Source organism: Marmota monax, unplaced genomic scaffold, assembly GCF_021218885.2.
Source record: "Marmota monax isolate L192 unplaced genomic scaffold, Marmota_monax_Labrador192_F-V1.1 WCK01_AAM20220418_F8-fsc00096, whole genome shotgun sequence".
NCBI classification, from domain to species: domain Eukaryota; kingdom Metazoa; phylum Chordata; class Mammalia; order Rodentia; family Sciuridae; genus Marmota; species Marmota monax.
The window spans coordinates 7655280-7681833 of NW_026695236.1; positions in this window are offsets into that span (position 1 = coordinate 7655280).

Sequence of the window (26554 nt, forward strand, 5' to 3'; positions counted from 1 at the left end):
CCTCCCATGCTCCATCGCCCTATCCCACTATGAATCAGCTTCCTTGTATCAAAGAAAACATTTGGCATTTGTTTTTTTGGGTATTGGCTAACTTCACTTAGCATTATCTTTTCTAACTCCATCCATTTATCTGCAAATGCCATGATGTTATTCTCTTCTATTGTTGAGTAATATTCCATTGTGTATACATGCTACATTTTTTAATACATTCATCTATTGAAAGGCATCTAGGTTAGTTCCACAATTTAGCAGTTGTGAATTGTGCTGCTATAAACATTGATGTGGCTGTGTCCCTATAGTATGCTGTTTTTTAGTCCTTTGGGTATAGACCGGGATTGCTGGGTCAAATGGTGGTTCTATTCCCAATTTTCTAAGAAATCTCCATACTGCTTTCCATATTGGCTGCAACAATTTGCAGTCCTACCAGCAATGTATGAGTATACCTTTTCCCCTACATCCTCGACAACACTTATTGTTTGTATGCATAATAGCTGCCATTCTGACAGGAGTGAGATAAAATCTTAAGAGTGGTTTTGAATTGCATTTCTCTAATTGCTAGTGATGATGAACGTTTTTTCATGTGTTTGTTGATTGATTGTATATCATCTTCTGAGAAGTGTCTCTTCAGTTACTTGGCCCACTTATTGGTTGGGATATTTGGGGTTTTTTTTGGTGTCTAGTTTTTTGAGTTCTTTATATACCCCAGTGATTAGTGCTCTATCTGATATGTGAGGGGTAAAGATTTGCTCCCAAGATGTAGGCTCTCTATTCAGCTCACAGATTGTTTCTTTTGCTGAGAAGAAACTTTTTAGTTTCAATCTATCCCATTTATTGATTCTTGAGTTTAATTTTTGTGCCACAGGAATCTTATTAAGAAAGTTGGAGCCTAATCCCACATGATGGAGATTAGGGCCTACTTTTTCTTCTAATATACACAGAGTCTTTGGTTGTATTCCTAGGTCCTTGATACATTTTGAATTGAGTTTTGAGCATGGTGAGAGATAGGGGTTTAATTTCATTTTGTTGCATATGGTTTTCCAAGCACCATTTGTTGAAGAGGCTATATTTTCTCCAATGCATGTTCTTGGCACTTTTGTCTCATATAAGATAATTGTATTTTTGTGGGTTGTCTGTGTGGTCTATTCTGTACCTTGGTCTACCAGTCTGTCTTGGTATTAATACCATGCTGTTTTATAATGTTGAGGTAAGTTCCTTCTATCCTTAGTGTCTCCAAGATTTTTAACATGAATGAGTGTAGGATTTTCATCTAAGGCCTTTTCTGCATCTATTGAATTAATTACATGATTCTTATTCTTAATTCTATTTATGTGGTGAGTTACAATTATTGATTTTGCTTATGGTATATTATGTTCTTGATATGCTTTTGAATGTACTTTGATAATATTTTATCAAGAATTTTTACATCTGTGTTCATCAGGATTATTGGTTTGTAGGTTTTTTCCTTGATGTATCTTTGTCTGGTTTTGGTATCAGGATGACACTGGATTCATAGAATGTACTTGGGAGTGTTCTCTCACTTATAATTTCATGGAATAATTTGAGAAAGACTGGTGTTAGTTCTTCTTTAAAGGTCTGGTAGAACCCATCTGATAGTCTATTAGGGTCCTGGAATTTTCTTTATTAGAAGACTTTCAATTGCTGTTTCAATTTCATGACTTGATATTGGTTTGTTTAGGGTTTCTCTATCTTCCTGGTTCAATTTGGGCAGGCCATATGTTTCTATTAGTGAATGTCTTCTAGATTTTCCAGTTTATTGGAGTATAAATGTTCAAATAATTTCTAATTGTCTTTTGGATTTTAGAATTATCTATGGTTATATCTCCTTTTAAAAAATATTTTTAGTTATAGATGGACACAATTCCTTTATTTTATTTATGTAGTTTTATGTGGTGCTGGGAATTGAACCCAGTGCCTCACTTGTTCAAGGGAAATGCTGCACTGCTAAGACCCAGCCACAGCCCTATATCTCCTTTTTATCTCTAATTTTATTTGGATCTTCTGTCTTTCTTTTGATTAGTTCACTAAAAATGTCCACGGTACAAAACAATATGCAGATTCATTGCAATCCTCATCAAAATACCAATGACAGTCCTCAGATAATTAGAAGAAAAAGATTCTTAAATTAATTTGGAAGAATCAGAGACCCCAATAGCCAAAGCAATTCTGAGCAAGAAGAACAGTAAAGGAGGCATCACAATAGAGAACCTCAAATGATACTAGAGAGCATGTTACTGGCCTAAAACAAATAGAAGACACAGAGACAAATGTACATACATATAGCATCTCATACTTGATAAAGGTGTGAAAAATATATGTTGGAGAAAAGATATCCTTTTTAACAAATGTGCGAGGAAAACTGGATATGCATATGTGGAAGTATAAAACTAGATCCCCATATCTCACTCTGCACAAAAGTCAAATTGAAGTGGATTGAAGACTTAGGAATTAAGACCAGAAATATAGCAACTTCTAGAATAAAACGTAAGACCAACAGTACATCATATTGGTGCAGGCACTGATCTTCTCAATAAGACCCCTAATGCTCAAGAAATAAAACCATGGATCCATAAATGGGATGTCATCAAATTAAAAAACTTCTACACAGCAAAGGAAATTACTGAAAGGATGAAGAGAGAGCCTACCGAATGGGAGAAAATATCTTTGCCTGCTATTCCTCTGACAGGGGATTGATATCCAGAACACATAAAGAACTCAAAAGTTTAGTACTAATCTCCAGAATATGTAAAGAACTCAAAAAAACTTAATACAAAAAAAATTCCAAACAGTCCAATCAATAAATGGGCTAAGGAACTGATCAGACACTTCTCAAAAGAAGATATACAATCAATCAACAAATATATGAAAAAGTGTTCAACATATTTAGCAATTAGCGAAATGCAAATCAAAACTACTCTAGGATTTCATCTCACCCCAGTCAGAATGGCAGTTATCAAGAATACAAGCAATAATAAGTGTTGAAGAGGATGTGGGGGGAAAGGTGCACTTATACATTGTTAGTGGGACTGCAAATTAGTAGAACCACTCTATAAAGCAGTATGGAAATTCCTCAAAAAACTAGAATTTTTTTTTGAGGAATCTCCATACTATTTTTTAAAACCAGCTACCCAATTCCTTGGTATTTATCCAAATAAGAACTAAAATCATCAGACTATAGTGATAAAGGCACATCAAAGTTTATGCAGCACAATTCAAAATAGCTAAATTAGAGCCAGCCCAGATGGTGAATAGATTAAGAAAATGTGGTATATATACATAATAGATTTTATGCAGCTGTAGAGAAGAATGAAATTATGGTATTTTCTGGTAAATGGATGGAACTGGAGAACATCATACTAAGTGAAATAAGCCAGACTTAGAAAATCAAGTGTTGAATGTTTTCTTTTCTTTCAAAAGTGGAAGCTACATCAAAAGAAGGGAATAAAAGGGGGAGAGATTGTATATCATAAAGATAGAAGATCAGAGGAGTAATAGAAGAAGGAGATAAAAAGTGAGGAGGGATGACAAAGGGGAGGAAATCAGAATGAATTTAATCAAAATTGTGCTATGTGCATATATAAATATGCTATAGGGAATTATACCTTTACATACCTTTAGAAAACATCAATTCAAAACAAATAAAGGAGTGTTGGGAATATCAATAGTGTAGAGGAAGGAGGAGAATGGAGGAGGGAGGAAGGGAGGGAAAATGGGAGAACTTGGACTGAAACGGAGTAAGTCAAATTCCATGAATATATGACTTTTTCAAAATGAAGCCAACTACTATGTGCAACTACAATGCTGCAATTTAAAACAAAACAAAAAATCCCTGCAAAACTATTTTCCAAAGCGCTTGTACCATTTGCATTCCCACCAGCACTGTATAAGTGATTCATTTTCTCTACATTCTTTTCCACTTTTTATATTTTTGCCATTCTGACATGTATGTCATGGCATTTTATTGTGGTTTTCATGTACATTTTCCAAACAGTTCACGATGTTGACTACCTTGTGCTTAGTGAATATCTATCTATCAAGGTCTTACTGAGTCAGTGTTGGGGTTTCAGGCAAAGTCTGATCCTCACTTTTGATATCTCATTTGCCCCATTGGTTTTCAGGAATGTGTTGTTTAACTTCCACATATTTTGTGAATTTTCAAGTTTGCACCTTTTATTGATTTTTACTTTCATACCATTCTCGTCAGAAAAGATACTTGATATGATTTCAATCTTAAATTTTAAGATTTGCTCTGTCTCTTGACATATGACCTTTTCTGTAGATTTTTCTATGTCCACTTGAGAAGAGTATGTATTCTGTTGCTGTTGGTTGAAATATTCTGCTTATGTTCCATTTGGTCAAAAATATAGTTCAAGCTTAATATTTTCCTATTGATTTTCTGTCTGGCTTATCTATCCATTGTTAAAAGAGGGGTATTGAAGTTCTCTACTATAGTAATGCTGTAGTTTTCTCCTTTCAGATATATTTGTATTTAGTTTATGTGTTTAGTTGTTCCAATGTTTGGTGTATATGATTTATAATTGCTATGTTCCCTTGAATTGACCCCTTTATCATTATGTAATGAGCTTATTTGTTTCTTATGACAGTTTTTGGCTTAACATGATATAAGTATAAATATCCCTGATCTCTTATAATTGCCATTTGTATATAATGCTTTTTACCATTTCTTCACTTCTGGCCCAAATATTTTCTTAAAGCTAAAATGAGTGTCTTGGAGGAAGGATGCAGTTAGAACTTGTTTTTCACTTATTCAGACACTTCAGGCAGAGGTAGAGAGATTGGGGAGATGTAGGCCAAAGAGTACATACAACTTTGTAGTTATGCAGGCTGAATAAGTTGAGAGTTCTAATATTTAGCATGAAGATGACACTTCATGAGGTATTTTATACTATAAATTTGTGAGGAAAATGATTTCAGGTGCTCTTAGCACAGGAAAGGGGGTTAACTATGTGAGATGATAGATATGTTAATTTAGTTCATATTAACTATTCTGCTATATATATCAAAGATTTATGTAGTACATCTTAACTATTTAAATTTAAATAAAACAAGGTAGTGTGTGTACTTCCACATTTTAAAGATAGGACTTAAATTAGGAAAAAAAAAAAGCAAAAGATCTTCCTTCAGGGGCTAGGGATGTAGCTCAATGACGAAGCAATTGCACAGCAAGTACAAAGCCCTGGATTCAATCCCCTGTACTGAAAAACAAAAACAAAGTAAACCTCCTCCATGTGCTACTGTATAGTATGAGAGTTTTATGCCTTTAACCTATAGCACCCCAATTAAGCCACATAAAAGATTAGACATTTGAAGATATTACTGGGATAGAGAACTTCCCATATATTTACTTTCTCCCAAAGGTACATGAGGAGCCTTTTAAGAACACCATCAGAGAAATCAGGAATGGCTACAAAATGGATGACTGGCTTCTCACTACCTATTTTGATGCTAATGTGTATAACTTGAAGTCTTCTTCTGGGGCCATCATTGGATAAATGTTTGGGGATAGTTTGATATTCCAAAATCAAGACACATAAAAATATCCTAAGGATTTATACCTGGAGAATTCTGTAGGTAGGAGACAGTTGGAAGTAGACCATAATGGTAGAACAATAGTGAATCAATTTGTGCCACTATTGTTGGGCATGGTAAGGAGAGGGACTTTTTCCAAAGGTCAAGTGAGCATCTGGAAAGAAAACATACCAGAGCCACCCTGAATGTATCCTTTCAAAGAATGCAGATGATGGGCAAATTTTCTACTGGAAAATGAACATTCATGTGAGCCATCCTCAAAAGATCTACAAAGAACCAACATGAAACTATTTAAGAATCAGAACTTGAATTCTTTCTACAGAGATGCAACCAGTGTTAACTGGTGAGGTGAACTCAATGAAGAAGAAGAAAAGTTAAAATCGTCAAAATGAACAGACTCTACTTCTTTCAGCTGCTAAGATGAATGAGAAGGAAAGAAAGGATAGACCCACACCCCTTTTCCTGAAGGTTGCGTCATGACAGAATGTCAGAAGGGTAAACTTCAAATTTACCAGGAGATCTAATGTTTAGATAGGTTCAAATTTAAATAGGTTTAATTTAGATAGATTTAAACTTTAAAATTTTTTTTATTTATTTCTTACATACATGACAATAGTGGAATGCATTACATTCATAATTATCCATTCACAGCACAATTTTTTATAGAATTGTACATATAATTGATAATGATAGGAAAGTGATGGACCCACGTTCAGTGTCATCATGGTTCAGGGAAGGGAAATCCAATAATGTTTAAGGGTAGTGTTTGAAAGAAAATTTCCTGTTTATAAACCATTGAATGTATGCTGTTTAATGAATTGGTTATACTGAATTAAAGTTTATATTTCTTGATTTACTAGACAAAAACTTTTACAGTGGCCAAATTTCTGGTACCCAAAAGAAAAAGTTCAGGAGAAATCACCTGCTCTTACCCCTTACATATACTTTAAAATATGGTGATGCTACACTATTTTATCCTGTTTGTGGCTCAGTTTACATTTTAATTATAATTTTATCTCTCTGAACTCCATACCTAGGCAACTTGGACTGTAGACTCTTTATGAACATATTGTTTATTTGTAAAAGATTAGCTCTTTAATTCAGGTAGCATTTGATTTTTGATATGTCAAGGTGTTGGTCAGAGTGTAGGGGAGAAAAGGAATCTGAACATGGGGCAACAAATGTGACAATAGATGCTACTTATGACCCTCTAGTTCATTTTATATAATGTTCACTTTTATGTCTCTTGTGCATAAATGAAGAGAATGTCACTGGAATTTCGATGGGATGGATTCAAACTATAAAAGCTTCTTCTTGGCAAAAGAAACAATCAGTGAGGTAAATAGAGAGCCTCCATTTTGAGAGAAAATTTTTACCACATGCACATCAGATAGGGCAGTAGTCTGTAGGATACATAAAGAACCCAAAAAGCTAAGCACCAAAAAAACAAATAACCCAATCAACAAATGGGCCAAGGACCTGAACAGACACTTCTCAGAAGGTGATATACAATCAATCAACAAATATATGAAAAAATGTTCAACATCTCTAGCAATTAGAGAAATTCAAATTAAAACTACTCTAAGATTTCATCTCTCTCCAGTCAGAATGGCAGCTATCAAGAATACAAACAACAATAAATGTTGGTGAGGATGTGGGGGAAAAAGGCACACTCATACATTGCTGGTGAGACTGAAAATTGGTGCAGCCAATATGGAAAGCAGTATGGAGATTTCTTGGAAAACTGGAAATGGAACCACCATTTGACCCAGTTATCGCTCTCCTCGGTTTATACCCAAAGGCCTTAAAAATAGCATACTACAGGGACACAGCCACATCAATGTTTATAACAGCACAATTCACAATAGCTAAACTGTGGAACCAATCTAGATGCCCATCAGTTGATGAATGGATAAAGGAAATGTGATATATATATATATATATATATATATACACACACACACAATGGAATACTTTTCAGCATTTAAAGAGAATAAAATCTTGGCATTTGCAGGTAAATATATGGAGTTGGAGAATATAATGCTAAGTGAAGTTAGCCAATCCCCAAAAAACCGAAGGCTGAATATTTTCTCTGATATAAGGATGCCTATTCATAATGGGTTTTGGGGGGAGGGATCATGGGAGGATTAGATGAACTTTAGATAGGGTAAAGGGGTGGGAGGGGAAGGGAGGGGACATGAGGCTAGGAAAGACAATGGAATGAGATGGACATCCTTACCCGAAGTACATGTATGAAGACACGAATGGTGTGACTCTACTTTGTGTAACACCAGAGATATGAAAAATTGTGCTCTATATGTGTATTATGAATTGTAATGCATTCTCCTATCATATATAACAAATTAGAATTAAAAAAATATTAAGTGTTTTTTTTTTTTTTCCTAAGGAAATTGAAGTCCAAAGATGTAATTTTCAACAGTTTCCTCACTGGTAGCATCAGATCAGCATAGGGAGTACATAAGTGTTTGTGGCACGATTATAAAGCAAGGAGGGAATGTGGGAAGCCAACTGTGAAATACATGAGGACCTTCCCTCGGCGTGGAAGCCAGGGAGGGATAGGCCTGGCATTGGAAACTTTCCCAGGCTCTCCAGTGGCAATAGATCACCCAATGCATGTGACCTTCCCCTCTGCTCTCCTAGAAAGGTCCCTTATAGTAGTCTTAGAGATGGGCGCATATCCTGTTAGAAACCGAACAGCCCACCTTCATCCTATTTTGGTGAAGAACATTCTATGGAAGGCCTTTGATGTACGCAATATAAATAAAGCAGGTGCAGGCTCCATTTTTTTTCAGATGCTCTATCAGTCTGATCAGCTTGTGCGTCCTGTTACCACTTTTGAAACTACTTTCTATGTTCTGTGGGGTTTTTTGCTATTTTATTTCTCTTAGTTTTTATTCCTCAGCCAGCCCATTCGTACGAGGGGAATGCCATTCTCTCCACTGGTGTGGGCCATAGGGAAGATTCCCAAGCAACATCTATAGACTTAGTTTACTGCAACAGTTTTTATTGGGGACACCCATGTGGACAGACAAGCAGGAAATGTCCTAGTCTCACATTTCTCATAACTTTCTGGGCAGTACACAACCATCTGGCAGGACCAACCATATACTGCTGAGGAAGGACCATGATACTACTTAGCTATGGTGCTTTAAAACTGCATTATTAGGAAAATCCTTGTACTTTCCATTGTGAACAGGGGTTGAGGTATAATGGGAATATGATGCTGTGGAAGCTTGACTGCAGCTGAATCTTTAACACCTAAGTGTTCTTTTTTTTTTTTTTTTTTTTTTTTTAAACAATGCTGCTTGCTTAAGATGATGAGTGGTACAATTTCAATTACAACTTCTTGACCAAGATTAATTATTTTAAACACTTAGTTATGTCAATTTCCATGGCACTTTTGGGGAGTTGATCTTCAAGTTATCAACACTGAATGAATGAACTCTTCTCAATCATTTTTATGGAAACTTTATGGATATTTATAGGTATTGTTTTCTATTATGTAATGTTAAAAATATGCTTTTAAAAAGAAAAGTGTCAGAACTGGGTATTCATACTCCAATTTCTGTAATAATTTTTTTAGAGAGAGAGAGAGAGAGAGAGAGAGAGAGAGAGAGAGGATTTTTTAATATTTATTTTTTAGTATTCGGCGGACACAACATCTTTGTATGTAGTGCTGATTTATTTTTTATTTTTTATTGGTTGTTCAAAACATTACATAGCTCTTGACATATCATATTTCATACTTTAGATTCAAGTGGGTTATGAACTCCCATTTTTACCCCTATACAGATTGCAGAATCACATCAGTTACACATCCACATTTTTACATAATGCCATATTAGTAACTGTTGTATTCTGCTACCTTTCCTACCCCCTACTATCCCCCCTCCCCTCCCCTCCTATCTTCTCTCTCTATCCCACCTGCTGTGATTTAATTCTCTCCCTTGTTTTTTTTCCCTTTCCCCTCACAACCTCTTATATGTAATTTTGTATAACAATGAGGGTCTCCTTCCATTTCCATGCAATTTCCCTTTTCTCTCCCTTTCCCTTCCACCTCATGTCTCTGTTTAATGTTAATCTTTTCCTCTTGCTCTTCCTCCCTGCTCTGTTCTTAGTTGCTCTCATTATATCAAAGAAGACTTTGGCATTTGGTTTTTAGGGATTAGCTAGCTTCACTTAGCATAATCTGGTCTAGTGCCATCCATTTCCCTGCAAATTCCATAATTTTGTCATTTTTTAGTGCTGTGTAATACTCCATTGTGTATAAATGCCACAATTTTTTTTATCCTTTCATCTATTGCAGGACATCTGGGTTGGTTCCACAGTTTAGCTATTGTGAATTGTGCTGCTATGAACATCGATGTGGCAGTATCCCTATAGTATGCTCTTTTAAAGTCTTCAGGGAATAGTCCAAGAAGGGCAATAGCTGGGTCAAATGGTGGTTCCATTCCCAGCTTTCCCAGGAATCTCCATACTGCTTTCCAAATTGGCTGCACCAATTTGCAGTCCCACCAGCAATGTACAAGAGTACCTCTTTCCCCACATCCTCGCCAGCACTTGTTGTTGTTTGACTTCATAATGGCTGCCAATCTTACTGGAGTGAGATGGTATCTTAGGGTGGTTTTGATTTGCATTTCTCTGACTGCTAGAGATGGTGAGCATTTTTTCATGTACTTGTTGATTGATTGTATGTCCTCCTCTGAGAAGTGTCTGTTCAGGTCCTTGGCCCATTTGTTGATTGGGTTATTTGTTATCTTATTGTTTAATTTTTTGAGTTCTTTGTATACTCTGGATATTAGGGCTCTATCTGAAGTGTGAGGAGTAAAGATTTGTTGCCATGATGTAGGCTCCCTATTTACCTCTCTTATTGTTTCTCTTGCTGAGCAAAAACTTTTTAGTTTGAGTAAGTCCCATTTGTTGATTCTAGTATATGTTGTGCTGAGGATCGAACCTGGGCCTCACGCATGCCAGGTGAGCGTACTACCACTTGAGCCACATCTCCAGCCCTGTTATCATTTTTTTTTTGCACTATAGAAGCTGAGGATAATCCATGGAAAAGTATTATTTTAAGTAAAATATTATTTTTCAGAATTTAATTTTTTTTTTCTGTAGGACAAGAGAAGCTAAATAATATGAGGACAAAGGAAGAGAATGGATTCTGAGGTTTCCCTCTGTTTCTTGGGAAATTGAGTTAAAGAGTTCAGTCAAAAAGAAAATATACATGCTACAGTATTAAGAAAAGTCATTTTAAATGAAACAAAGAAGGCTGTGGGTTATGGGTCAGAAGCTGAGATCAGACCTGAATCATGCAATATATATATAGCAAATCATGACTGATAAAAAAACAAAACAAAAAACCCAAACCAAAACAATTACATTTACATCGCTAATCGCTGTGGTGAAAGCTGAAGTTGGATTGCAAAAGATTATACAAAAAAAGTTAGATTAAAAGTGTAGAAAAGCAGTAACTACAAATTTCTTTTTATGAAAATTGAGCAAAGAGCAAGAGGGAGTGGGAGCAATCTTGAGAGAAGCTTTTATTGTTTTTGCTTTCCGAATACAGAAATATAAGTTTTTGTGTCAATCCATCAAGGAAAGATCAAGTAGAAAGTGTGATGCCTAAATTGTAGGATAGTAATTTATAGAAAGTGACTCTACAGGTCTTGGGAGGAGATGAGAATTTAGATGACACATGTAGAGCTTCAGCTTAGAAAGAAAGAGGAATGCATTTCTTTCCTTCGATAAATGGAAGAAATGAAGACTAAGCAAAGGACATTTTGAAATGAAAGAGAAGACAGCTGATGTATTTTGTATTGTTCATTCACTCGTTTCACAAATAATTCATTGGGAGTCCGCTGCTTGAGAATGAAGCTGGCACAGGGAAGAGTAGAGGAGGGTGGGAGTGAGTCTAGTGATATTTCTTGGAGAATTAATGAACCTACCACCTTCTGTCTTTTTAAATTCCATTCTGAGAAACTTAGATTTCATGGAAAACATACGTTCTCCATTCTACATTTTATTAATGCCCTTGCTCTTTTCTTCAGCCTACCTCATAAAATATCAACCTTAGCTAAATTCAGTTATCTGTCTGTGCCACATTGTTCGTTCCTTTAGGTTGAAGAATCAAAAATCAGTTAAATCTCCATTTGAAAGGGCAAGGATTGACAACTTTGAGCTTCATAGTAAAGGGAACTGTGTGCCCTAATATTGTCATGAGGCTACTACTTTAGGTGATGGCCAATGGGCTAGTGAAGTTCGTTCTCTCCTCCAGAACACCATCTCAGCTTTCTGGGAGCTGATAAGGGAATGAGGCATGGCTATGAATATCCAAATAGGAAATTTTACTTAGACCCCTCTTTAGTGAAGTCACCCCTCAACCATGCTTGTCTTCTCTCAGTTTGGAGACTTTCTGTTTTACTATTAGAATGGGAATATAACTGTCTAACTGTGAAGAACAAAAGAGAGGATCTGTAGTCAAACTTCTTAAATGTATTTTTAGATAATTCTGCTGATTTTTTTACTTCATTTTGATCTCTATTTCTAGAGATAAAAATCCAACAATTGTTGGACCTTCTGGGAATTCTGTAAAGAAAATAAGGTTGTTTTTAAGTTTAACTGACATTGAACTGAGAATCTAGCTTTGTCAGGTTTGCTATCAGTGTTATCTTGTTCACTTAATTTTCAGATTCTGAAATTTTATTGGTCTTGTGTCTTCTCATGTCTTCATTATCCTCATAAATTGATGCTTCAGTTCCTCTGTTGGTTGTACAGTTGAGGGATATGAAATCAGTATGTGAAAAGGACGTCTGGATTTCCATATTTATCACAACCATATTTACAATAGCCAAAATACAGAATCAATCCAAGTGTTCATGATAGATGATGGATAAAGAAACTTGTATATATACACAATGAAAGACTACTCAGAAATAAAAAAAAGAATGAAATCCTGTCTTTGTGATATCATGTTTGGCCTGGAAATCATCATGTTAAATGAAATAAGCCAGACACAACACAAAATCCCAATACTACACAATGTCTCTTGTATATAGAATCTTAAAAAATGCAGAGTTCATAAAAGTAGAAATGTGGAAAGTACAGTAGTAATTACCAAAGGCTAGGGAGGGGAGGGATGAGGGGAGATGGAGACATTGATCAATAGGTGCAAATACACAGCTAAATAGGAAGAATAAATTCTGATATACTATTACACAGAAAGGTGATTATAGTTGATAGTATTGTACTTTATAAGTCAAAGTAGCTGGAAGGGAACATTTTGAATGTTCTCATCATGAAGAAATGATAAGTGTTTGAGATGATGGATAACCTAAGTATCCTGAGTTGAACATCACACATGTATATATGTGCCAAAATTTCACCCTATACCCTACTAATATCTATAATTAGTATCTGATAATTAAAATAAACAATTAAGCTATTTCTTACTCTCATTTTTGCATGGTTTTAGAAGGGCACAGAGATGAATTCATGTTTTCAATATGCAGTCTTAATATAGAAATGACTTCATTCTTGCAGTACCAAAGATTTTCATTCTTGCCTGCATGTGATCTTTTTAGTTACTTATTGAATCAGCCTGCCCGAAGAAGATCTCCTTCATGACTTATGGAAACTTGCCCAAGCCCTGTGGAAGGACACTTTCTACTCATGCCAGAAATATTTCAGAGCATATTTCTGCAATTTATTCAAATAAAATCTATTATTCAACTTTTATGACTGGTAATATGCTTGGCAATTTTATGTTCTTTATTTGTTTCTCCAAAGTGAGGATATGTGTCATTTTATAATGCAAACAATGAAAGTTTTTTACTTTCCATAAACCACAATACCAGTAAGTAGCTCACCTAAATGCTAAACTGACTTCCTGGACTTCAATTCTTTTTTTTTTTAACATAGAGGGGTGGGGGGAGAGAGAGAGAGAATTTTTAATATTTATTTTTCAGTTTTTGGTGGACACAACATCTTTCTTTATTTTATTTTTATGTGGTGCTGAGGATTGAACCCAGTGCCCTGTGCATGCCAGGCGACCACGTTACCGCTTGAGCCACATCCCCAGCCCCAACTTCAATTCTTTATACTCAGATTTTATTCTAATTTTTTGCTTTAAACGTAAGAGCTATTTGGACATGATAGGTATTTCTGCTGTTCCCTAAAGGAACATACTTTCTGTCATAGGCACATGTGTACACACATGCACATAAACACATACATATTCTTGTTTCCTGAATGATTCAAGAGTAAATTGGAGAGCCATCATGTCTTTTTATTTTTAAACACTTTAGAACATATTTCCTAAGTACAAGTGAAAACCATAATATGCTTATCAAATCAGAAAATATAATAATGATACAACACGATTATACAATCAGCAACATAAATTCAAATGCCATCAATCATCTTATTAATATTCTATATGATTTTTGTATGTTTTGGACCTAAAATGTAATATTAGTAGTATGCATTCCAATAGTTGTCCTAGGTCCTTTGTTTCTTTTATTCTAAACTATTTATGTGATTTTTTAAATGTTTAGATTCAGAAATGATAGATGTGGAAAGATCAATTAGGAAAGTGAGTAAAGCGAGTAATCTATCTAGTGATAGGCAGAATAAAGACCTCAAAGGGTATATAAATTCTAATCCCTGTAATATCTAGATACTGTGCCTTAGATTGCAAAATAAACTCTGCAGATATGATCTGGAACTTGGCATGTACAGATTAACCTGGACAATTCCAGTGGTCAGACTTAATTACACAGATCTTTGAAGAGACTCTTCTTGGCTGTGATCAGAGAAAGATACCTGAGGATAGAAGACATGATAGCCAGGAAATAGAGCTCTTCTCACCAGGGACAAAATATAATCTCCAATGGCACAACCCCAGTGTCTCACCTCCTCTGGCCACACCCCCACCTGCGTACAGTTATCACATAGTTAATCTATATCAATAGATTAATCCATGTTTAGGTTAAATCTCACATAATCTAATCATTTCACTTCTGAAAATTTTTCATTGTTTCACAATGAGCTTTTGGGGGACACCTCATATCTAATATTTAATATCTAAATCATAACAAGTAGGGTACTGCTGTAACAAATCCCCCAAAACATGAAAGTGGCTTTGGAACTGAGTAATGGGCTGGAAGAGTTGTGCATGTTAGTGGAGGTCTGGATTGCTTTGGTGGTGGTGTCATTCACTGTGACTGGCCAGGTAAGGGGGAGAAGATAAGTTTAGTTTTATACATGCTGAGTTCTAGGTATCTGATGTCTTTCTAGTGGAGTAGTCAATTGACTCAGATCTGTAAATTTAGAGCTCAGGAATGAGATTATAGACACAAAGTTGTAGTTTTTAGGCTCATCAGTATGTAACTATAACCAAAGTGGATATCAGTGGATTTGTCACTAATGTGCAATTGATAAATGGAGGCAGCCTGTATTAAAAAAGAAACTGATTTGTATATTTGGTTCTGTGGGAGATAAGAGATAAGAGTGGTATTTTGGAATGGATGTGGGTTGATGGAGAGGTTGGGGGAATATACTGAATATTTTTGAATGCTGGTTTAAAGAATCAGTGTGAAAATGTGGGAGAAGATTTTCAGAATTACACCCTTGCAGAGGTAGCATTGGTTGGAATTGGGCACAAGAAGTGATTCAAGTCTTTTCATAGAGAGGCTGTCCTTATTAATTATAGTAAGTAAAAGGAAGAAAAGGAGGGCGCCATTAATTACCAATATATAGTAGATCCTATTTGTGTAAGCATGGCTTTGGAAAAAGGTAGCTGGAGATAAGGTTATTATTACTAGTTTACTGTATGTGGACTCGTTAGCCCCTTGCTAGCTGTTTGGTTATAGGGAAGTTATTTTACTTTTGTGTAATTCAATTTCCTATTTATAGCATGCTGATATTAATGTTACTCCTCTCATTAAGCTAATGTGATGATTAAATTAGTTATTATCCTATAAAATATTTGGATTTTTGTTGGCACTGAGGATATACAATTAATGTTGCCACTTCTATGAGTGTAAAGTTCACATTTCTGCATGACTACTTATGATTTTCCAATCTAGTCTTTAGAATGCATAAAATGAACATTATTAATTTTTACAAAATGATGAATATATATACACACAATCATAGCTTGATAGTATCCTTGAGCAATGTGTTGGGAGCCAGTCTGATCTATGTCCACTCTTGGATAACTGGTTTGTTATCTGTTTGAATATAAGAAATGTGCTTAATTTCTCTAAAACTAATCTTCCAAAATGATGGAATTGATTGAAATGCTTTCTTGGCTGATTGCTCAATGCAACATGCTATGATTATGTTCCATGCTTAAAAGTCTATTGGGTTAAATGGTAAAAACAAAATTAATAAAGCCGGTATAATATTACATGAATACATTTCTGCCTTCCTTTCCCCATACAGTTATCCCATATTCTTTATCTTTGATTCATATGATTATGCGAAATTCTGAACAGCCTTTTCCTTAGTCTTTGATGCATGCTCTACTTTGATACGATTGCACTGTTATATATTATTTATTATGCTCCAGTATGCAACTTCGTGCTGAGTGAAAAGTGAAAAGAGATGTATAAAATGCCTGCTTCATTACATTGAAACAAGAAGCCAAACAAAACAAGAAGATATGAATAGGTAGCTAAGAAAATTATTTCTAGGGTAAAGTTCTGTGTTCTTTGTGTTGTTTTACTCATTCGTTTATTCAGTAAATACTTTGGGCAAACTTTGTATTATCTCATTCTGATAGAAATGGGGAAGGTCTATTGATTAAAATATTATAATTGCCATTATAGTGGTTAAAGTGTTAGGTGCTGAACATTTTATACTAATACTCAAATCTAATATTGCCTTTAATATCTATAGCAGATATTGAAGTAGGGAGGGCAAAGCTTTACGTTGCTTGGAACTTTGTAAACATTCAATTAATGATTGCTTTGGGTAACTACAAGATTTTTATTGTTTTTTTTTTAAACTAGTTCAAGGATATAATGATTCTAGGTTGAGCTCTGTTATTAAGGATGTAGCAATGATCAATTTTTAAAGATTTTTGGTCTTGGCTATTTTTTTTTTTTAATGTTAGATGGGGGACTTGTAAGCCTCAGGTTTGCTCTGTCATTTGTTACATTGCATGAAGTCAACCATTCCTACTTACAAATTGCAGTTATCACTTTTGGTTTGACTGAAGATTTTGAGTTGCCCTGAAATCCAGGTTTGATAATTTTATATGACTAGATTCTGATATTCAGCTATCCTCATTGTTCTGACTAGAGTATGTGGAAAGCAGGATGAGCTGATGATTGGGGAAGATCTAGTATTTCCTGAAGCAGCTCTTGACAGTCCATCTGGAAACAGCTGGGGTAAATTTGGACAGATATCATCAACCAGAGCCCTCGATGCTGTAAGTGAAGATACTGATGGTGCCAGTGGACATGGTGAATTTAGTTCCCTAAGAAACTGCACTGCTGAAGGGTTCCATATTTCTCCATTTTTGTCTTTCACTGAGAAGTAGTCAGAGAAGCAGTTTAGATTTTGAGCACAAAAACCCAGAGTAGAAAGTGATTTCAATGTAGTTTCAGGTGTGGTGTGCCTGAGACCCAGAGGAAAGAGGGATCCTCAGATACTTGTTGAGTGACTTGCTGTATTTGGCCCCGGGATGGCAGTGGCTTTCATGGATTTTGAGAAGAGGAGAATTTGGATCGATTTATAACTTTCTCTAAATTCCGATTGTCTGTCTTAAGTAAAAGATTCTTACATGTCAGTATATAGCTGTGAACAATCTCAACTGCAATTTTTATCACAGTTGCCCATTTATTTATTTATTTGTTTGTTTGTTTTTCATCACTGTGAATTTGAGACCTGTGATAGCTGAAGATGTCCAATTTGTTGCTTTTTCCTGGTACCTTGTAGAGTATGTTGTGATAGGAACCACTCAAAAGAAATTTGTTGGGTAAAAGAAGAATGCATAATAATCCTAATCAAGGGTCAAAGAGATTTCATCACTCAAGGGTGACCTTAGATATTCATTTGTGAATGGGAAGGTGGAGGCTCAGCGTGGTGATGGTACTCACTGGAAAATGGACTGTCACCATCTCTGTGGACAAAGCAAAGAACATATTTTCTCCATAAACACCCAGAATGCACAAGATTAGATTATTGTATACAAATACCATGTTTTTTTTAAGATTTGTAAAAGGAAAATGAATCAGACACACGCCAAAACAGTAAAATATCAGAAGATTTAAAGAGGTCATTGAGAAAGTGTTAGATGAACAGAAAAGAAGAGGGAAGGGAGGTGGTGCAGACTGGGGATTAGCTGAGGCAGCCAAGGGCATTTATAGCCTGGTTTTGGCTGACATGGCAGACACAGCATAAATCCAAGTCAAGGGCAGGGGCAGGAGGCAGGGACTTAGATATTGCTGTATTAATCTACAAGCGGCTACTGACACGGAGAGCAAGACATGCTTTTACTGATAAGCAAGACCAATGCAAAGGTCAAAACTTTGATCATGAGAAATTTTAATTACTCAGATATTGATCAGAACACCTAGGAACCAACTACAGAAGGCAGAGTTTGAGAACGGCTGGATTTCTTAGATTCGCACTAGGGGACCTGACTGTTCTCCTTAGATTGTGGTCAGTTGATATTCTGAACACATCCTAGGAAAAAAGCCAACTATGATAATGGGTTAGACTTTGGGGAATGTCAGTGACCACAATATTATTAGACTTTAAATGCTAAGTGAAAGAAACATTAAAGGAAGTTGATTCTGAAGGAACGTGTAGAAAGCCCTAAGGACCTCTGAAATTTTATAATGTAAAGGGGAAGAAGAGAAGGATATTTAAAGGTGAGTTGAAGTCCTCTTTCAAATCAATAAAGAAAATTAAACCTCTGTAATGATCTCAGACCAGTAATACAGTCTCAGAGCTAGGAGTCGCTCCAGTATATCCGGTTGATCTCTGGCCTTTGAAAAATCACATCTGTGACTTGGTTACATGTGTTTCCTTGGGTAAAGGGGCACTTATTTACCCAGCTAACTCAGTGGGTAGCGCCAGATCACTGAAGGGACTCTAACTTAGGTTCCTGAAGTGTCATTAGGACTTTGTGATGCCTTAGCCACTGTGCTGTCCAAGACTGGACCCCTCTTCAGGTGTTCTTCTGCAGAGATACTAGACTATTCTTTCTAAAGAGTGATAGTTTCTCTTCTTTGATGTGCTCTTACTATCTTTATGACAAAGACAAATTTTCTAAAATTTGGTCTTTACTAACTTCTTTGATCTCCCTGTGTGCTGTTTTTATCTAAATGTCGTATTCTAGCCATATCGTTTTTGTTTTGTAATAACAGTAGATTTACAGAAAATTTGTAAAAACAAAATAGGGAGTTTATGTACATTCCCCACCCATTTCCCCCCATATTTAGCATCTTACTTTACCATGGTATATCTATCTAAACCAAGAAACAGATATGGCACATTACTTGTAATGAAATTACTATACTTTATGCAGATTTCATCATTTTTTCCCCACTAATGCCCTTTTCCTGTTCCAGGATCCTATCTAGGATAGCACATTGCACTTATTCACCACATCTCCTTAGTCTCCTTTGGTACGTAACACATATTTTTCCTGTGTTTGAGGAGTACTTGTCAGACACTTCCAGAATTGGCCTCACTTGGGTATGTCTTATTTTCCCTCCTTAGACAGGAGTTTTGGGGTCTTCTGTGAGGAATTCCATAGAAGTGAAATGCCCTTGTCATTACATTATATCAAGACCTATATTCTATCAACATAATTTCTCATTGTAAACACTAATGTCTCCTACTTGGCTAAGGTAGTATTTGCCAGGTTTCTTTGTTGTAAAGTTACTAACTTCCTTTTTCCATATTCTGTTCTCTCAAATTAAGTCACTAAGTCAGCTCACACTCAAGGTGATGGGGGTAGTCCAAATTCTCTTTCTAGGAGAAAAGAGAATTCTCCTATAAAATGATTTATTTCCTTTTATCTATCTACTTATCATCTATTAATCATCTGTCTTTGTAACCCCATCTACTGATCTCAATATGCTTTCATGATTATTAATTTTATATTTTGGATTATGATCCAATACTGCATTCTTTTCTTTATTTTTTCACTAAATTTATTATACCTTCAGCCATTGAAAGCTTGCAATGTCTGGCTCAGATTTTTGCTACCTGGTTAGCAAAGGACTCACTTTGGAAATAAGGACTCAGTTGCTACCAGTAAAGAAACCAGCTCAGTCTTGCCTAAGCTGAAAAGTAGAAATTTATTTTTAAGCAAAAAAGAGTATTTCCCAGAACTGTTGAGCTAGAATGTAGCTGAGTATCAGAAGGATGGGACTGGATATCTGAAAGGTCCTCAAGTCCCTCACTTCTCTCTGCTGCTTACGCTGTTTCATTTTCTTCTCCCATGCCATCTCAGGTCATGTGATGGGATACTGAGATGCTATCTCAAAGCTACTGAATACATGGGTTAAAATTCATATCCATATAAACGGAGTGATTTGAATTTCCATATGTCCTATATCAAAATTATTTGGAAAAATTTGTATTTGCTTAGTTTAAATGTGCATATCTGGTCCAAGAAGTTATCCAGGGATGTGTGAGGGTTGTGAAGGACATATTCAGCTCCTCAGTCCACCTTTGTCAATATGGATTAAGGGCACAATTCCCAGAGCAGAGTGGATTGTCTTGAGCTTGCCATATGCTCCTAAAGAGTAAATTCTGTGGCTGATAAATGGTGGTCCTCTACCTTCAGTGGATCTTTACCCTTGGTCTATGCAGAAAACTCATCTGTGTATTTTCCCTATTGAGACATCATGTCTGCCCACCTTCTTGTGTCAGTTATACTTTCATTTGATCTCCCACATAATTTTATTATTGACAAATATATTTTATTATTTGTCATACAGTATCATTGAACGTATATTTCCTCCTCAAGATCCTATTCCTCTTCAGGTAGTTTTCATCTTAATATTTCTAAGACCGCATACAGTTTTTTTTAACACAATATAGATTTAATAAATAATTTTTGAATGAATAAATCAATGACCAAGTATTAGTAGGATACATATTAAATTATGGTAGGTTGAAAGCATTGACATTAAAGTATAAAATTAAATGAATTTTAGCTAAGAACATTAATATTTGCTGGTAAAAGTTAAGGAGATAATTTTTGCTCTGCCTCTATCCACAAAGAAGCTTTAGAAAACAGGATGCCTTAAAAGACAATGACAGCTCTTTAGTGGTGGGAAGAATGGGGAGGATTCAAAGAAAAAAGTATGAACAATTTTTAAGAGAGAAGTGAAAGTGAAAGAAAAAACCCACAGAGTATTAATTCGCAGGGCCTAATTCAATCAGCAAGAAAGATTTCTCAAATTGTATTTGTAGGAGACAGACGGGGGAAAAAAGAAAATTGGTTTGCTGAAAAATGAGACTAGGGAATTAGAGACACAGGCAAAGCAGAGGGAAATTTGTTCAACAGCTGCATTTTGCTTTGGTCTTTGCAGATCTAAGTAGAGATAAGAATTCACTTAGAATAGAAAGCATAGCTCTTGTTTTGAAGTAGACAAACCATGGCAGAGGATGGTCATGACTAAGAGGAGGAGGGTGGCTGAAGGAAACAGATTCACACTTTGCTAGCTCTCTGCTGGTTGAGTTCCCCAGAGGCCCTCACCTCACACTCTGGGTCAGTCTTGTCCAGTCCCAGAGCAATAATCCAGCGTGTTTTAGGGACCCCAGTTAGAATTCTCAGCCTGTTGTTGTTTGCTTCACAATGTGGAGCTGGAAAATGGGTAAACTGGTGAATCAAAAAAGGAGGGTATTGGAATCCTAGGCATGGGTTGGATATGCAGATTTGGACTATAGTAGCATGTCATTTTAGGTAATAACTTTGACAAAAGACATGATTAATTAATAAGAGGAGATTAAAAGTAGAGTAAAATAAGCACCACACCAAGAGATAACTTAGGAGAACATGTATCTCATAGTCAGGCAGGGCAGAGGGGATTAAGGCGGCTAAGGAAGAATGTTCATGAGATAAGAGGATGCTCCCAAACATGATTTCATTGAAGCAGAGAGAAGAGAGGGTTTCGAATAGAAAAAAGCAGTCAAGTGCCACAGAGATTTAAGCCAAGACTTGGGTTTAGAAGTTTCCTTTGTAATGGATATTGTGATATCCATTTATAGAGTATTATTTCGGATTATTTTACCAGAGATTCATGACTTTGCTTTTATTTTTTTTAATTTTTATTAAAACATAGTTTACTTTTTCTAAGAATGAAATTATAATATTTTTGGTATAGAGTTAGTTATTCTAATAACATTGTCTTGTATTTTTAAATATTATAATATTTTTGTGTATAGCAGGGTTTTTTTTAATATAACTATCAACCATTTCTTAAGAAGATCAGCTGTCAGCTAGTGAGATTTTATAATACTGCACTCCTAATCCATGTTTCAGAAAGCATTGTTGGTGGCAATATTTTTTCTTTATGAGGTTGACCTATTTTTTTTCCTTTTTTCAGTGCTGGGGATTGAACTCAGGGGTGCTTTACCACTGAGCTACATACACAGTCATTAGTGAGACAGAGTCTCACTAGATTGACCAAACTGGCTGCCAACTTCCAATCCTCTCACCTTAGCCTCCTGAGTTGCAGGGATTAACAGGACTGCATAATGAAGTTGACTTTTGAACCAGGGAGGCAATTGGGTATTGGATAAAGACAAGTCTCAATTTATATCTCAGTACTGTCATTTATATCTGCATGATCTTGAACCCATGTACATGGATTACCTATTATAGGTAAAGCCTTTCTTATCAACACAAGGATAGAAAAAAATAAAACTCAAACTTTATCTTCAAAAACTTTTAAGGAGTGTTTATGTAGTTAAAAATAATTTCCACACAGTTTAAGGAATTCTGACAGATATATGTACAAAATACTATTTGAGGATGAACAAACCAATTCACCTGGGAAGGAGAGGGATGGACAGCATCCCTTCATTAAAAAGAAGAAAACAGGGAGGAGGTGGTAGAAGAGGAGGACAAGAAGAAAAGAAGAAAAAGCACAAATGAAACTCACAAACAACACAAATAAATAAGAAAACTTTCTAGAAGAAGTGATAAGTAATAATTTAATAGGCATTAAATAGTAGTTCCCTAGAGTTGAGGATGTCCTAGAAAAAAGCATATTTCTGTAATGAGGAGGGTGAAAGCTTTGAAAGAAAGTGTAGATGTACACTGTCTCCTATGGTGGCCACACAGAGAGCTATTTAAATTTAAATGACTTAACAGTAACTAAAATTTAAAAAATTCATTCATATAAGCCATATTCTAAAAATCCAATGTTGGTAGTGGCAACCATATCAGACGTCATGGACATAGAGAATTTCTATCATCACAGAAAATTGTATCAGTGTTTGGTATATAGCTCAGTAGTAGATGGGCTTACCCAGCACGAAGAAGGCTCTGGCTTCAGTGCCCAGTATCACACACACACACACACACACACACGTTTAGTCCCTTTAGCTTTAATGATCATGCTGGGGCATAAATCACATCATTTTGGGTGTATGACTCATATCCAGACTACTTATGAGAAATAAAGTAGCAAGATAAATTATAATAATTAAATTTATAGCTGACATTGATTAAACACCTACTAGGTCATGTTGTTTATACCTGAACTCACAGGTATTATTATTTTCACTTATGAAATTGGAGCCTGTAGTTCAGAGAAGGTAAGTGCCTTTTGAAAGTTTACTTAAAAATTGAATGGGTTGAAGTAGAAGACTGGTCCCAAAGGGAGAATAAGTTTTTAGATTGTGTATGTTAGACAGTGGGGAAATAATAAATGTTCTATGTAAGAATGTGATGGACAGAAGCTGGAATTGAGGAAAAATGTTTTTGTGGTGGTGGGTAAATGTCTTTAATCAATGGATAAGCTCTTATGAAATAACTAAGATCAGACCTCAGAATCTGCTAGGGTTAATTGAGTTCTCTGAATAATCTCTGTCTAGGTTACATCAAAAGCAAAGTTTGTGGGTAGGAGTATTGGTAATAGCATGGATCATCAGATAGGTAGGAGTATTTTTTAAAGTAGAGACATATCATGTCTCATAAAATATACTAATCCATGTTTTTTATGGCCTGTAAAATTCCTCATATATTGCAGATATTTATAATGATCATACACATAGACACAAAGATATCATCTCAAAATAATCGCTTGCAAAGCAGAAGTTTTATTTTAACATGTTGTTAGGTCAAACTTTACCATTTTAATTTTGACATTTCACTCATTAATTTAATAGATAGAAGCCTACTGTGGTAGGCACTAAAGGTTTAATGGCTTCATAGAGGATACAGAGAAGAAACCAAGCAATCACAATACTTAGAAAGAACTACCATGACTGGCAGCTCCCTTGTGGAAGCACAAACCTGAATTCTGAGCTGTGAATTACTAAGATAGTGAATGATGTCAGTCTATCACATCTCAGGGCAGCTGGATTGTTCTCATTCTCTTTGTATATTTATAAATTCTCTTAAGGTTATAAAAATGTATTATTTATGAAATATTGCTTACAGGGGAGAGATAAAACTTTAGTAAATGTTGAAAACTGTGTTTAAAATTTGAGTTTATGACAGGAACTCATTACTCTCAACATGAATATAATTTGAGCAAAAAAGAGGCTGAAAAAATGATCTATTTATGAATGTAGGTATTCACAAAGCTTTCAGGGCATAAGTGCATATGGTTCTTAGGAGAGTGTCAAGGGTCTATTTTGAGAATGGTAAATATCTGAAGTCACTCTTTTTGGTCTTTTGAAACAAAGAACACATGAGATAGTAGCAATGGTTCTTTAAAAACAAAGCATGGATTTTATTTTTGAGGCTATGTAAGCATTGGTAGCCTAAATACACCACATGATCACTTATTCTCTTTCCTGCCAGCTATTCAGGTATTTACTCAAATAAATAGATACAGGTCCCTTCTGATATTAGTCACTGAGTTTTGAAGAATTTTGCCTCAACACAATAATAATTGAAATGCATCTTTTAGTTCAAGTAATGACCCATGTTCCTGTTAAAACATTGTTCAGGCTTTTGTTATGCCTAGCACCTGCTATCACAGAAACTCACTCACAGATAACAAGTATAAATACTGGGAAAATATAAAAACAAACCAACAAACATTTGAAGAAACTTGAGAACAACTCAAAGAAGACACATAACAAAGTATTGTCCACACTTGGAAGAAGGGGAAAGCCATGCATGGATTTATATTTTCCTGGCTTTTAGCCTGAGGGCTTGCCTTATTAGGTACCAAGCAGAACAACTAAAACCTATAGTCTAACTGGTTTCAAGAACCAGAAGAAAGAATTCAGGGGGCATAATCACTACTGGAAAATGAGGGAGTAAATCCTGGAAGGGAAACCACCAGGCAGGGGAAACAAAAGTTTATGTATATAAACTCTACCTGAATCTCTGGCTGACTCTTGAACCAGATGTAAGTGGGTCAGTCTCGAAAAAGTTCAGTTAAGACTTATAGAAAAATTGCCTAAGGCAAATGAAACAAATTTGCATTTTGAGTTCAGCTAAATTTAATGGACTGTTGAAACTCACATGCACGCACACACACACAAACACACCATGTGTGTGCACACACCTGACACTCTTCAGAGAATATAACAGAATGAAAAGTATCTACAACATACTATTGAAAAATTCAGAATGCACTCTGAACTCAATCTTGATATATTATGAAGAAGTAAAACATGATGCATTTGAAAGGGAAAAACATAAAACAAACTGTTGACAACAATGTAAATGACCAGCATATATTTACCCTGGAATGATCCAGATATTGTGATTAGCAGACAAGTGGCTTATATTGCCTATTATGAGTTAAACTTCCACCCCAACAAAAAATATATATTGAAGTCCTAGCCCCTAGTACCTCAAAATGTGACCTTATTTGGATAAAGGGTTTTTATGAAAGTAATCAATATTTAAAAGTAATTAATTTTAACTTGATAGAAATAATCAAGTTAAAATTAGATCATTAATATGCAATTAATATCTAATTTTAACTTGATAGAAATAATCAAGTTAAAATTAGATCATTAATATGCACCATGGACCAATTACCTGGTTGTCTTATAAAAAGGGAAATTTGAACACATGGAAAGATATAGGGAGAATAATAACATGTGTACATGAAGGCACACATTGGATTAATGTATCTAAAAGTGATGTGATATGAAAGATTCCCTGAAAACCACCAGAGACTAGGAGAGAGGCACTGAATAGGTTCTCTCTCATAGACCTCAGAAAAAATCAATTCTGCTCATCACTTGATCTCAGATTTCTAGCATCCAGAACTATGAGACAATAAATTTTGTTGTTAGAGCTACACAGTTTGTATTATAATGGAAGTCTTGGAAAATTAATATGCTATCTATAACTTTGCTCAAACATGTAAGAAAATGAATCTATAATGAGCAAAAGATGGAATCTTAGCTGAGAAAGCAAAACTATCAGAAGTAAATAAAATAACTGAAAAATAGAGTGCATGGAACAAAAAACTATCACTAGATAGGACTCACAGAAAAATGGCAGTAAGGAAAAATTTAGTAGATTTGAATTTATAATAATAAAAAGCATTCAATGTGAAGAGAAAAGAAAATCAAATTGAAAAAGTAACAAGTGAAGCATTAAGGAGTGGTGGGACATTTCAAACTCCAACTTCCATGTAAACAGATTCCAGAAAGAAAGGAGAGTGAGAATGGAACAGAAGCTAGATCTGAAGGAACAGCCGCTGACAACTGCCTACAGCTGGTGACAGGCATACTGTACAAATCCTATAAGCTCAGGGAACGTGTCCTGATATAGACAAAAACCAACACAAGC